This window comes from Sus scrofa, chromosome 9 (assembly GCF_000003025.6).
Source record: "Sus scrofa isolate TJ Tabasco breed Duroc chromosome 9, Sscrofa11.1, whole genome shotgun sequence".
Classification (NCBI taxonomy): domain Eukaryota; kingdom Metazoa; phylum Chordata; class Mammalia; order Artiodactyla; family Suidae; genus Sus; species Sus scrofa.
Window position 1 is genome coordinate 121,056,550 of NC_010451.4, and position 13,620 is coordinate 121,070,169.

Below are 13,620 nucleotides of genomic sequence, written 5' to 3' on the forward strand. Positions count from 1 at the left end.
GTGAACTTTATTGATGTAAGTGGCGTTTGCAATGTATGCTTTAAGATTTATGCTAAATATCTGGTGGTGAAGGAGTTAGAAAATAAGCCCTTTTAAATTAATTCAGTGAACATTTTGGGGGGGTGGTATCTGCTATGTTGTAGACTTCCTTCCTTCCTTCAACTCCCTAACTTGTCAGTAATTATGGGTGCCCTGCTAGATGCTAGGGGCATAGCAGTGATCCAGTACAGATGTATTTGCCTTCAGGGAGCTCCACGTAATGAGAACGCCCCTCCCTCTCATTAGCATAATTAGGTTCATACAAATAATTGTTGCTAATTACCTTTAACAGATATAAGGGGCATAATTAGCAGGGTGTCTAGCCTCGGTAGTTCAGTACTCCGTTATAAATCTTGGGGGAGAGAGAGATTAGGGAGTTTTACTAGTTGTCCTGCCTAAGTTGCTCAACATAAGAATGCAGAGAGGACTGTGACACCGGGCTTGTTGTTAAGGTCAAGGTTTATGCTTAAGATTCATAGACATGTAACTGATGTCATTTATTGCATCAGGCTGTTTGTTTTATGCAGTGACATTTGTATAGGTTTGATTTCAGCAAGGGTTTGAAATTTGAGACTTATTTAGTTAACAAATAGGTGTGGAACTTGCTAAGATGGGTTGTCTTTGGCATCCTGAGACTTTGCTTTTCCTACTTGAACTGTGAATACAGCAGCTGGATATGGGAATATAGATGTTGCTGCTTAAGTTAGCATGATGAAGTTTATTCGTAGACTCTTAATTAGCTAATTGTGAAATATTTATGTTGTTTATGAGCTAGTTTTAGTGTGACATAAGATGTGAAATTTGTGCAGAAGGGTGAGCCAGCATTGGGTAGCCTTTGCCTTCCATGATTTAGGTTCTGGAGGCTAATTCATGTTGTTTTTTAACTGAAACTTTTCTGTTATCAAATACGATTTTCTCTTTACCTCTTTGTCTTTTTTTTTTTTTTTTGCGTGGCATGCAGCAGTTGATGTGGAATCTCAATTCCACACCAGGGATTGAACCCAGGCTGCAATGGTGAAAGTGCTGAATCTTAACCACTAGACCACCAGGGAACTCCCTACATCTCATTAAAAAGAAAAAAAAACAACAACAACTTTTCAATTGTTCTAATGTCTATATGTTTTCAGTACTCCTTATTGTCTTAATTCATTAAGGTTTTTTTAGTTTTTTTTTTTTTTTTTTTTTTTTTTTTGTCTTTTGTTGTTGTTGCTATTTCTTGGGCTGCTCCCGCGGCATATGGAGGTTCCCAGGCTAGGGGTTGAATTGGAGCTGTAGCCACCGGCCTACGCCAGAGCCACAGCAACGTGGGATCCGAGCCGCGTCTGTGACCTACACCACAGCTCACGGCAACGCTGGATCGTTAACCCACTGTGCAAGGGCAGGGACCGAACACGCAACCTCATGGTTCCTAGTCGGATTCGTTAACCACTGCGCCACGATGGGAACTCCTAGTTTTTTTTTTTTAGTTGATTTAATTCATTAAGTTTTAATCATTCCAGGCTTTAATGCGGTTAATAAAAGTCAGATTGTTTAGTTTAAAACAAGAAGTAGGACCTTGTTCTTGGTTTAGTGTAAGTAATACTGCTCTGAAATAGAATGTGTTTTTCCATTTTAACATTTGTTCACTTTAGGGAGTAAGCAGATGAGTAAAATGTGACCTTTGAGTATTGAGAACCCCACCATGCCAGTCGTTATGGCTTACCAGCTGAGACCAGGGGCATCAGCACCACCTGGGAGCCTGTTAGAAATGCCCCACCTCGGGAGTTCCCACTTCGGTGCAGTGGGCCGATGACCTGGCTTGTCACTGTGGAGGCGCTGCTTTGATCCCTTGCCTGGTGCAGTGGGTTGAGGATCCGTTGTTGCTGCAGCTGTAATGTAGGTCATGGCTGTGGCTGGGATTCAGTCCCTGACCTGAGAACTTCCGTATTTGGTGGCCGAAAAAGGGGAAAAAAAAATAAATGCCCCACTTCACACTTGCTGAATAAATTTCATTTTAAGGAGTTCCCCTTGTGGCTCAGTGGTAACAAACCTGACTAGTATTCATGAAGATGTGGGTTCCATCCCTGGCCTCACTCAGTGGGTTAAGGATCTGGCGTTGCCATGAGCTGTGGTTTAGGCTGCAGTCGTGGCTCGGACCTGGCGTTGCTGCATCTGTGGTATAGGCCAGCAGCTGTAACTCCAGTTTGACCCCTAGCCTGGGAACTTCCATATGCTGAAGGTGTGGCCCTAAAAAGACCAAAAAAAAAAAAAATCGTTTTAATTAGATTCCCAGGTAATTTATATGCAGGTTACAGTTTGAGACACAGTTCTTAGTGTGGCAGTTCTCAACTGGCACGTGTATTAGTCAGGGTTCTCCAATGAAGCAGAACTAATTGGATGTATATAAATATATAGAAAGATTTATTATGAGAGATTGGCTCAGATGGAGGCTGAGAAATCCCACAATTTACTGTCTGTGTGCTGGAGGCCCAGGTACTTTAGAGCTGCTTCCACCTCTTGGTTATTGTGAATAATGCTGCGGTTGTGAATGTAGGTATCAAGTATCTCTTCAAAACTCTGCTTTCGATTCTTTTGGATATATACCCCAAAGTGGGATTATTGGATTATATGGTAGTTCTATTTTTAATTTTTTGAGCAACCGTCACAGTTTTTCCTGGCAGCCATACCATTTTATAATTGTACCAATGGCACACAGGGCTCCAATTTAACCACCTCCTCACCAACACTTGATATTTTCTGTTTGTGGGTTTTTTTTGGCTGCCCCCACAGCATGTGGAAAGTTCCTGGGCCAGGGATGGAAGCCATGCCATAGCAGCAACCTGAGCCCCTGCAGTGACAACACTGGATCCCTAACCTGCTGTGCCACAAGGGAACTCATTTCGTTTAGTAGTAAGCTGTCCTAATGGGTGTGGGGTGCTAACCTCATTGTGGTTTTGATTTGCGTTTCTCTAATGATTAGTGGTGTTGAGCACTTTTCACAAGCCAATTGGCCATTTGTACGTTGTCTTTGGTGAAATGTCTATTCATGTCCTTTGGCCATTTTTTTGGTTGCATATTTGATTTGCTTTTTTGTTGTGAGTTGTACTTCCTTATAACATTCTGGAAATTAACCCCTTATCAGATGATTTACAGATATTTTCTCCCATTCTATAGGTTGCTTTTTCACTTTGTGTGGTTTTTTTTGTTTTTTGTATTGTCTTTTTGCCTTTTCTAGGGCCACTCCCACAGCATATGGAGGTTCCCAGGCTAGGGGTTGAATCAGAGCTGCAGCCGCCGGCCTACACCAGAGCCACCGCAACATGGGATCCGAGCCACATCTGCGACCTACACCACAGTTAACGGCAACACTGGATCCTTAACCCACTGAGCAAGGCCAGGGATCGAATCCGAAACTTCATGGTTCCTAGTCGGATTCGTTAACCACTGCGCCATGATGGGAACTCCAGCCCTTTCACTTTGTTGATTATGTTCTTTGATGTACAGAAGTTCTTAGGTTTGGCATGATTAAATTCATTTGTTTTTCTGTTTATTGCCTGTGGTTCTGCTCTCCTATCAAGGAGATCATTGCCAAGCCCAGTGTCACAAAGGTTTGCTCCTATATTTTCTTCTAGGAGTTTTACTGTTTGGAGTCTTACATTTAGGTCAGTAATCCATTTGTGTTAATTTCTTTTTTCTTTTTTTTTAGGACGGCATTCGCAGTGTATGGAATATCCCAGGCTAGGGATCAAATCAGAGCTGCAGCTGCCCGCCTACGCCACAGCCATAGCATCACCCGATCTGAGCGGCATCTGTGACCTACATTGCAGCTTGTGGCAATGCTGGGTCCTTTAACCCACTGATCGAAGCCAGGGATTGAACCCACATCCTTGTGGACACTTATGTTGGGTTCGTAACTTGCTGAGCCACAGTGGGAGCTCCTTGAGTTAATTTTTGTATACGGTGTAAGATAAGGGTTGAACTTCACCCTTATGCCTGTGGATATCCACATCAGTTTTAGGAGTATTGACATCTGTGGTAGGCGGAAAAATGACCCCTCCCTCCAAAGGTCCTAAAACCTAGAACCTATGAATGCTACTTTATATGGCAAGAAGAGGGGCAAAAAGGTCTTTATAGAAGTTTTTATTTTATTTATTTTATTTTTATTTTATTTTATTTTGCTTTTTAGGGCCGCCCCCGAGGCATATGGAAGTTCCCAGGCAGAGGGTTGAATAGGAGCTACAGCCGCCGGCCTATATACCACAGCCACAACAACTCGGGATCTAAGCTGCACCTGCGACCTACACCATAGCTCATGATGATGTTGGATCCTTAACCCACTGAGCAAGGCCAGGGATCAAACCCTCATCCTCATGGGTTCTAGTCGGGCTCGTTATTGCTGAGCCACAATGGGAACTCCAAGTTGCGAATCTTGAAATTTACCTTGAGTATCCTCTGGCCCTGAATGCAGTCTGTGTATTGTAAGTGGAAGACAGGAGTTCTGGTTTATTTCTAAATATTTTGTTCCTTTTGCTGCGATTGAGAGTGGTATTGTTTGCTTAATTTTTATTTTCTGATTATTTGTCATTAACATGTTGAAAATGTAGCTGGTTTTTGTATATGGATATGGTATCCCGCAACCTTTATTAGCTCTAAGGTTTTCTTGCCTAATGGCCCTTGCTTGAATTTCTAGTACAATGTTGAATTGAATTGGCAAGAGTGGACATTGGACATTCTTGTCTTGTTTCTGATCTTAGGGAGAACGCTCTCAGTCTCTCTGTTACTTAGGTTAGCTGTGGTTTCTGTAGGTGCTCTTTATCAGGTTGACGAAGTTTTCTTTCTCCTAATTGATAGGCAGTACCTATTCTTGACTCCCTTTTATTTTGCTGCATGGTTCATTGGCTAGCTAGTTAATAAATATAATAATAACCGCAAATAGTTTATCATGTGCCAAGTACTGCTTTAAATGTTTTACATCTATTAACTCAGTTAATATGCTTTTAGTTCTATTCAGTGTTCTTTGAGCTAAGTATGTAACTGAACAGAGAGGACATGTGTTTTATAAAAAACTGGAGAGTTCCTTGGTAAAAATTTATGAAAAACAAGTTCACATGTTTGTTATTCTGCTTTAGCCCCTTCATCCCGTATATGCATCTAATTCTAAAACTGACACGTACGGAGTTCCCGTCGTGGCGCAGTGGTTAACGAATCCGACTAGGAACCATGAGGTTGCGGGTTTGGACCCTGGCCTTGCTCAGTGGGGTTAAGGATCCGGCGTTGCCGTGAGCTGTGGTGTAGGTCACAGACGCGGCTCGGATCCTGTGTTGCTGTGGCTCTGGCATAGGCTGGCAGCTACAGCTCCGATTTGACCCCTAGCCTGGGAACCTCCACATGCCGCGGGAGCGGCCCAAGAAATGGCAAAAAGACAAAAAATAAATAAATAAAACTGACAAGTCCATGTAGAGCTTTGATCAGCTGAGTAGGTTGAGAATACATCCCTTGTTTTCTTAGGATAAAAGCAAAACATGTTTGGGAGTTCCTCTCGTGGCGCAGCAGAAACAATCCAACTAAGAACTATGAGGTTGTGAGTTCGATCCCTGTCATGAGCTGTGGTGTAGGTCACAGACATGGCTTGGATACTGCATTGCTGTGGCTCTGGTGTAGGCTGGCAGCTGTAGCTCCTCTTCGACCCCTAGCCTTGGAACCTCCCTACGCCATGGGTGCAGCCCTAAAAAGCAAAAAAAAGCAAAACATGTTGGTTCTAGAAAGTGCAGATAAGCCAAAGTTCAAGTGTTTGTGATATTTCCTTGGATATATTCCTAGAAATTGTTTTTAGTTCAAAGAGAATACATGCTCATAAGATTTTTGGGGGTAGGTATTGCCAAATTATCCTCTGGAAGTATTGCTCTCCTAGTAGGAATATGTGCCTGTTTCTTCAACCTTTCTTCAGTCATGGAAAATGTGATCTTTTGAATAAACTCTGGCATTTTGAGAGATGATAGAGTTCAATTTACTTGAACAAGGCTTTGTACAATGAGATATAATTTAATTACCAGCAGCAATAAAGTTATTGAATATTAATTGGTACTTTTTATAGCTTTTAAGGTCAAAAGATTGAGTTTGAATATCTTACAGAAAGACTTCATTTTAGAAAGAGATTTCTATCTTTCATTATAGAAAGATTAGTTAAAAGAAATGGGAGTTGCTAGCTGAACTTGCTTTGACAGCTTTTTAACTTTTTTTAAAGGATTGTTCTAAAAAATAACGCTGGAGTTCTCTGGTGGCCTAGTGGTTAAGGATTCAGCATTCTCACTGCTGTAGCTGGGATTCGATCCTAGGAACTTCTAGGTGCCACAAGCATGCCCCCAAAATAAATAAGTTAAAAAAAAAATTGTGAAAAGATTTCACATGCTAAGAGGGTAAACAAAGTATGATCAGTGGTTAATTTTTTCTGGGGTGTGATGTATTTGAGGCAAATTTGTGTATTAGGATTGCTAAAAACCATTTGAGTAGTTTTGCGCAGGTATAATGGGTACATTCATTTTTAAATAATAAGACATAAAGGATAACTTGATTATTTTAAAGAAAAGAGGGCCTGTCGTAGTCTTTTACTTCTAATGGTTTGTCTTTTGTCTTATCCCGTTGTATGTCACCAAGCCTTGGAGCAGGAATATAACTGCAAATTTTAAGTGTTCGATGGGGAAAATAAACAATCAGCTTTATTTATTTATTTATTTATTTATTTATTTTCGTCTTTTTTTGGCTGTGGTGTAAGCCTGCAGCTGTGGCTCTGATTGGAGCCCCTAGCCTAGGAAACCTCCATGTGCCACTAGTATGGCCCTAAAAAGTAGGGGAAAAAAAAGTTGAATCTTGTCATTCTAGGCCCTTAGAATAAGAATTGCCTTTAGCAGTCTTTTAATTATGCCCTTACTTGCAACACATACATCTGAGATTAAGTCTGGTTTACTGCCTTTTAGCCAACAGGTTATTCTAGTGTTAGTTAAGCCTTCCTGGTTATTCTAGTGTCAGTTAGTCTAGTTGCTTTTGATCCATATAGAAGGCATTGTAACTCGTTTACTACTAATAGGGTTCAGGCGATTAAGACAGCTATCTTATAAATAGGAATTAAATAATATAGCAACCAAATGGTATAGGAGACCAGCTGGGGAGGGAATAGGGGAATATTGCTTTAGGGTTTTTTTGCTTGTTTGTTTTTGGGGTTTTTTTTTGGTCTTTTTAGGGCTGCACCTGTGGCATATGGAGGTTCCCAGGCTAGGGGTCGAATCAGAGCTCTAGCTGCTGGCTTACACCACAGCCTCAGCAATACCACATCCGAGCCATGTCTGCGATCTACAGCACAGGTCATAGCAACGCTGGATCCTTAACCCACTGAGTGAGGCCAGGGATCAAACCTGCATCCTCCTGGATGCTAGTCGGATTCGTTTCTGCTGAGCCACGACAGGAACTCTGGAATATTGTTTTAGAATGGAGGGAAGTGACTCACTGCGGAAGTAGAAGTTGCATTTGGCCTTGGAGGAAAAGCCTGGAAAGGGGCTTTCAAGTAAGCCGGGACAAAAGGTATGGGTTTTCAATGGTATGGAGTTTAAGTCACTGCTGTGTTATGTGTATGGTGTTTTGTTTGTTTTTAGAGAGAATTGGGAGGAAGAGGGGGAAGATGGTACAGAGATGGATTTGTGGTTTTTTTCACAGATAGGAAGACGAAAGTAGAAAGGCAGGACAAAGTCAGAAAATGGGGCTTGGTGTCTTAGTGTGTATGTAGTCACTACCAATATGGATGATTTATAGGCTGTCAGATGTGCTCAGATTTTTTTTCTTACACAAAACCAAGGAGAGCAAATGTGAAAGCGCTCTGTATGAGTCTGTAGCGCTAGGTTTACTCGAGTATTCATTTGCCATCTCACTGTGGTGTTGGCAATTCTTCTGCTAGATCCTTTCTGGTTTCCTGCTATATATAGTACATCAACTGAAAATTTTATAATCTACATCAGACCTTCTGATGTTTCCATAAAACATTATCTCTGTTGATTTTAAAATAAGATCATAGGATATTGTGAAAGTTTAATGGTAGTAAGGATAATTCTCTTATTGCATATCTGGTCAACCTGCACAGTTGACACAGGTAGGATGGTAAAACAACACAACCAAAATTAACTCTGGTTGAGTAATATAGTTCTGGATTATTTTGATTATAGAATAGAAATAGGTTTATAGCTTAAACTTGTAGACCAGTGGATGTACCAATCACAGTTTATTGCTTTTATAGATTACTCATACTTTTACGATTTTAATTGGTTGTCCTCATGATAAATAGATTGGGGCTCTTTCCTCTTCAGTTGTCCTTGTTCAAGAAAGAGAAGATTGGTTTCATTAAAAAACAAATTGCTGCAGTTCTCTTGTGATGCAGAAGATTAAGGATCTGATGTCGCTGGGTCAAGGCTTGGGTCAGTGCTGTGGCGTGGGTTTGATCCCTGGCATGGACCAAAAAAAAAAAAAAAAAAAACACACCCAAATTGCTGAAATACTCTTACAGATTTTACTGTTCAAAGTAATATATGCTCTTTGAAAAGAATTCAACTACTATAGAAAGTCATAAGGTAATAAGGAATAATTTTTTGTACATTCGGGACCATATTTGGGTCCTCTTCTGTAACTTGCTTTTTCTAAACTTCGTAAATCTTAAATATCTTTTTATCCAATATATGTAAATGTGATTCTTTTAAAGGTCTCTGTTTAGCAATTCTGTTGCACAAATGCTTGGTAATTTAACTCATCCCTTATTGATGTGCATTTGGGTTGCTTCCAGGGTTTCAGTATTATAAACAGTTGCTGCAGAGAACATCCTTGAAATAGTATCCTTGCTTAAGTGTGCCAGTGTGCTTATAGAATACATTCTTAAAAGTGAAATTGCTGGATCAGAGAGTTTTGCATCTGAAAATTCAGATATTACTGAATTTCTTTTTAAAAATGTTATACCAGTTTACACTCCCACCCGTATTGTTTCCCTGTGGGTTTTTTTTTTTTTTTTGGTCTTTTTGCCATTTCTTGGGCCGCTCCCACGGCATATAGAGGTTCCCAGGCTAGGGGTCGAATCGGACCTGTAGCCACAGCCACAGCAGCGCGGGATCCGAGCCGTCTGCGACCTACACCACAGCTCATGGCAACACCGGATCCTTAACCCTCTGAGCAAGGCCAGGGATCGAACCTGCAACCTCATGGTTCCTAGTCGGATTTCGTTAACCACTGCACCACGGTGGGAACTCCAGTTTCCCTGTATTTTTGTCAGTGTTTTAACAATCTTTTTTTTTTTTAATTGCTAATATGAGGGGTGCAAATTTGTTCCCTTTTCCATGTATTTTTTTAATTGCTAATTTAATTGCTAATTTGAGGGGTGCAAAATAGCATATAGCATAAATTTGTTCCCTTTTCCATGTATTTTTTTAATTGCTAATTTAATTGCTAATTTGAGGGGTGCAAAATAGCATATAGCATAAATTTGTTCCCTTTTCCATGTATTTTTTAAATTGCTAATTTAATTGCTAATTTGAGGGGTGCAAAACAGTATAGCATATAGCATAAGTTTGTTCCCTTTTCCATGTATTTACTGTATTTTTTCTTCAGAAGCCCTGTGCATTTCCTTTGCCCATTTTTGTTCCCTATCCGATGGCTATTATTTTTCTTTTATTCTGTGAAGAATTCTCCCTTCCTTCCTTACCTTCCTTTCCTCCCTCCCTTCCTATTTGCCTTCCTTTCTTCCTTTCTTTTCTTTCCCATGCCTGCTGAATGTGGAGGTTCTTGGACCAGGGATCAAACTTGTGTCACAGCAGCAATCGGGGTAGCTGCAGTGACAAGCTGGATATTTAAGCTGCTACACCACAAGGGAAACTCACAAGAGTTCTTTCTTTATTAAGGAAATTTCTTCTTTGACTATCATATACTGTGAATATTTTTTAACCAGCCATTTGTCTTTTGACTTTGCTTATAGCGTGCCTTAACATGTTTAATTCTGGAGTTCCCGTCGTGGCGCAGTGGTTAACGAATCTGACTAGGAACCATGATGTTGCGGGTTCAGTCCCTGCCCTTGCTCAGTGGGTTAAGGGTCCGGCGTTGCCGTGAGCTGTGGTGTAGGTCACAGACGCGGCTCGGATCCCTCGTTGCTGTGGGTCTGGCGTAGGCCGGTGGCTACAGCTCCGATTGGACCCCTAGCCTGGGAACCTCCATATGCCGTGGGAGCGGCCCAAGAAATAGCAAAAAAAAAAAAAAAAAAAAAAAAGACAAAAAAAAAATGTTTAATTCTTAGGTAATCACCTAATTCTTTTATTGCTTTTAGATTTTTGTTATGCTTAGAAATCCATTCAAGATTATGAAAAAGGAAATGGGTGAATTTTTTTTAGTTTTATGGTTGTCTTTTAGATTCAGATATTTGAGCCATTTGAAATTTACGTTGGTAAATTTAAGTGATAAATGATAAGTGAGTTAGGAATCTAATTTTTACAGTTTTTCAAAATGGCTAGCCAATTGTTTCAACATTATCTATTAAATCTCCTTTTCTTCTTGATGGTCTTTATAAACTGACCCTCATTTCTAGTTCACATTCCATTTTTCTGTAGTATTGTAGCTTTGTGATTAGTAGAGAATTTTGAGAGGTTTTTGAGGTCAGTGGAACTATAGAGGATGTACATGGATTATACTTTTTTTTTTAATCTCCCCTTTTGCTTCTGAGATCAGTAAATGATTGACTGTCAAGGGCTACTCTTAAACCTGCCATTCAGTGGACATAAAAGACGGCTTTCCACCAAAAATAAATGAATAAATAAATAAGGATGGCTTTCACTTGACACTTTTAGATGACTTGTATCTCTGGAAAACAAGGTGAAGCTGGGTCCAAGGCATGGTCAATGAGAGTTTTTTAGAAAATAATCAGTATTTTAAAATGAGTTAGAACTTCTCTAGGCAGTAAAAACCTGCTAGTCAGTGCCTACACATTAGCTAATTCTGTACTTGCCACAAGGAGACAAAGACAATGCTAGTTAAAAAAACTGAAACTTGAAAAAAGTAGTTATTTAGTCACTGCCTGGTACTCCTTAGTCATCTATAGGAAATTCCTTCTTTTTTTTTTTCTTTTTTTTTTTTGGCTGCATCCTTGGCCTGTGGAAGTTTCTGGGCCAGGGGTCAAACCTAAGCCACATCAGTGACAACCTCTAGGCCACCAGGGAACTCCATCTTTAGGAATTTAGTTACTATAGATAAAGCCCTGATTTTTTTATTTGTTTATTTTTTGTTCTTTTAGGGCCACACCTGCAGCATATGGAAGTTCCCAGGCTAGGGCTCTACTAGGAGCTCTAGCTGCCCGCCTATGACACAGCCACAGCAATGCAGGATCCCCGCCACAGCTGCAACCTACACCACAGCTCATGGCAATGCCAGATCTTTAGCCCACTGAGTGAGGCCAGGGATCGAACCACGTCCTCATGGATACTAGTTGGGGTTCATTAACCACTGAGCCATGACCATAACTCCAATAATGGGCCTATTTTCTTAATTATTTCTGTGGTGCATGGCAATTTAAAATCAGAGAAAACAGATAGCAGTCAGTATCTGGGTTTGGGATCTGGCATGGTAGGTCCAGGAAATTGGTGATAGTGATAAATTAGGAATAGAAGTATTGACAGGGAGTTCCTGTCGTGGCGCAGTGGAAATGAATCCGACTAGGAACCATGAGGTTGCGTGTTCGATCCCTGGCCTTGCTCAGTGGGTTAAGGATCTGGCGTTGCCGTGAGCTGTGGTGTGGGTTGCAGATGCAGCTCGGATCCCATGTTGCTGTGGCTGTGGTGTAGGCCGGCGGCTACAGCTCCGATTGGACCCCTAGCCTGGGAACCTCCATATCCTGCAGGTTCGGCCCTAGAAATGGCAAAAAGACAAAAAAAAAAAGTTTTTATCCAGTGAGTGAATGTATAATTGAGAGAATAAATGAGTTAACTTTTTTTTCTTTTTATGGCCATGCCTGTGACATAAGGAAGTTCTTGGGCCAGGGATTAAATCCAAACCTCAGCTGCTACCTGAGCGAGCTACAGCTCCAGTGATGCTGGATCCTTAACCCGCTGTGCAGGGGTTGGGGATTGAACCTGTGTCCCAGTGCTCCTGAGATCCAGTGCTCCCAAGATGCCTCCAGTCCTGTTGGAACTCCTTCAGTTGGATTCCTAACCTATGGCACCATGGCAGGAACTCCAATTTAATAAACTTGGTTATTTGTCTTTTCCTTCTGGGTGACACTGGCAATAAATCTGGCACAGTAGGATAGTTACAGAAGCAGATGTGGTGAAGAGCCATGAAGAAGCAGCCAGAGTAGAGAGGTCCAACTCCCGGGGCTTGTTTAGTGTAGGCTGCATTGCTTTCATTTCAGTTCTACTGAAGGTATCAGTTAAGTAGCACAGTACAGTAACTGATCACTCTTACTTGACATAAAGATTATGTATGGAATAGACTCTCTTTTTTTTAAAGTGGTAAAGCATGTAATAATTTTGCCAAGGTCTTCATCAAAATGGTTCAGATTAGATTTCTCATACTTCAGGAGTTCCCATCATGGCTCAGTGGAAACGAATCTGATGAGCATCCATGAGGACGCAGGTTTGATTCCTGGCTTCGCTCAGTGGGTTAAGGACCTGAGCTATGGTATAGGTTGTAGATGCGGCTTGGAGCTGGTGTGTCTGTGGCTGTGTTGTAGCCCTGCAACTGCAGCTTCCATTCAGTCCCTAGCCTGGGAACTTCCATATGCGGCAGGTGCAGACCCCCCTGCCCCCCAAAAAAGATTTCTGATACTTCAAAACGTAACTTTTTTTTTTTTTTTTTTTTGGCCATGTCTGTAGTATGCGGAAGTGCCTGGGCCAGGGGTGGAAATTGTGCCACAGCTATCACCAGAGCCACAGCAGTGACAATGCCAGATCGTTAACTCACTGAACCACAGGGAAACTCCAAGGAGTAAACTTTTTCTTTTTGGGGCCACACCTGCAGGATATGGAAGTTCCTGCTCTGGGGTCAAATTGGAGCTGCTGTCACTGGTGTATGCCACAGCCACAGCAACGGCAGATCCAAGCCACATCTGTGACCTAAGACGCAGCTTGTGACAATGCTGGATTGATTCTTAAGCAAGGCAAGGGATCGAACCAGCATCGTCATGGATGCTAGCTGGGTTCTTAACCTGCTGAGCCACGACTGGAATTTAGGAGTAAATTTTTAAATATTCAGTTCAGAGTTATAGACTTGACAAGTGTGAAGGAGTGTTTCTGAGGATAAATGTTACAAGCCTGATTTCTTGGAGATCAGAGAGTTAGGAAAAAATGAAATCTGGTTTTCTTTAAGGATTTACCATTGGGTCTACTAATTAGATATTGCCAGTTAACTATCAGTGATCTTAGTGGATGGAGGTATAAATTGCATGACCCTCACTCAGTCCTGGCTTATCACTATTTCAGGGTAATTATTTTAGAACTGTAGAGACCTTGTGGTGACTTAGTGGTTGGTGTATATAGTTCTTTATAGCATTGAATGTTACCTTTTAGGCATTATTCATTTGATTTTTATAACATT

General features: G+C 41.1%; 1 protein-coding gene across 2 annotated transcripts in view; it reads left to right on the plus strand.

Moving 5' to 3' along the window:
- Positions 1-13,620, plus strand: part of SOAT1 (sterol O-acyltransferase 1) — a 67,183-nt gene that overhangs the window by 11,339 nt on the left and 42,224 nt on the right. The gene's annotated exons all lie outside the window — the stretch shown is intronic.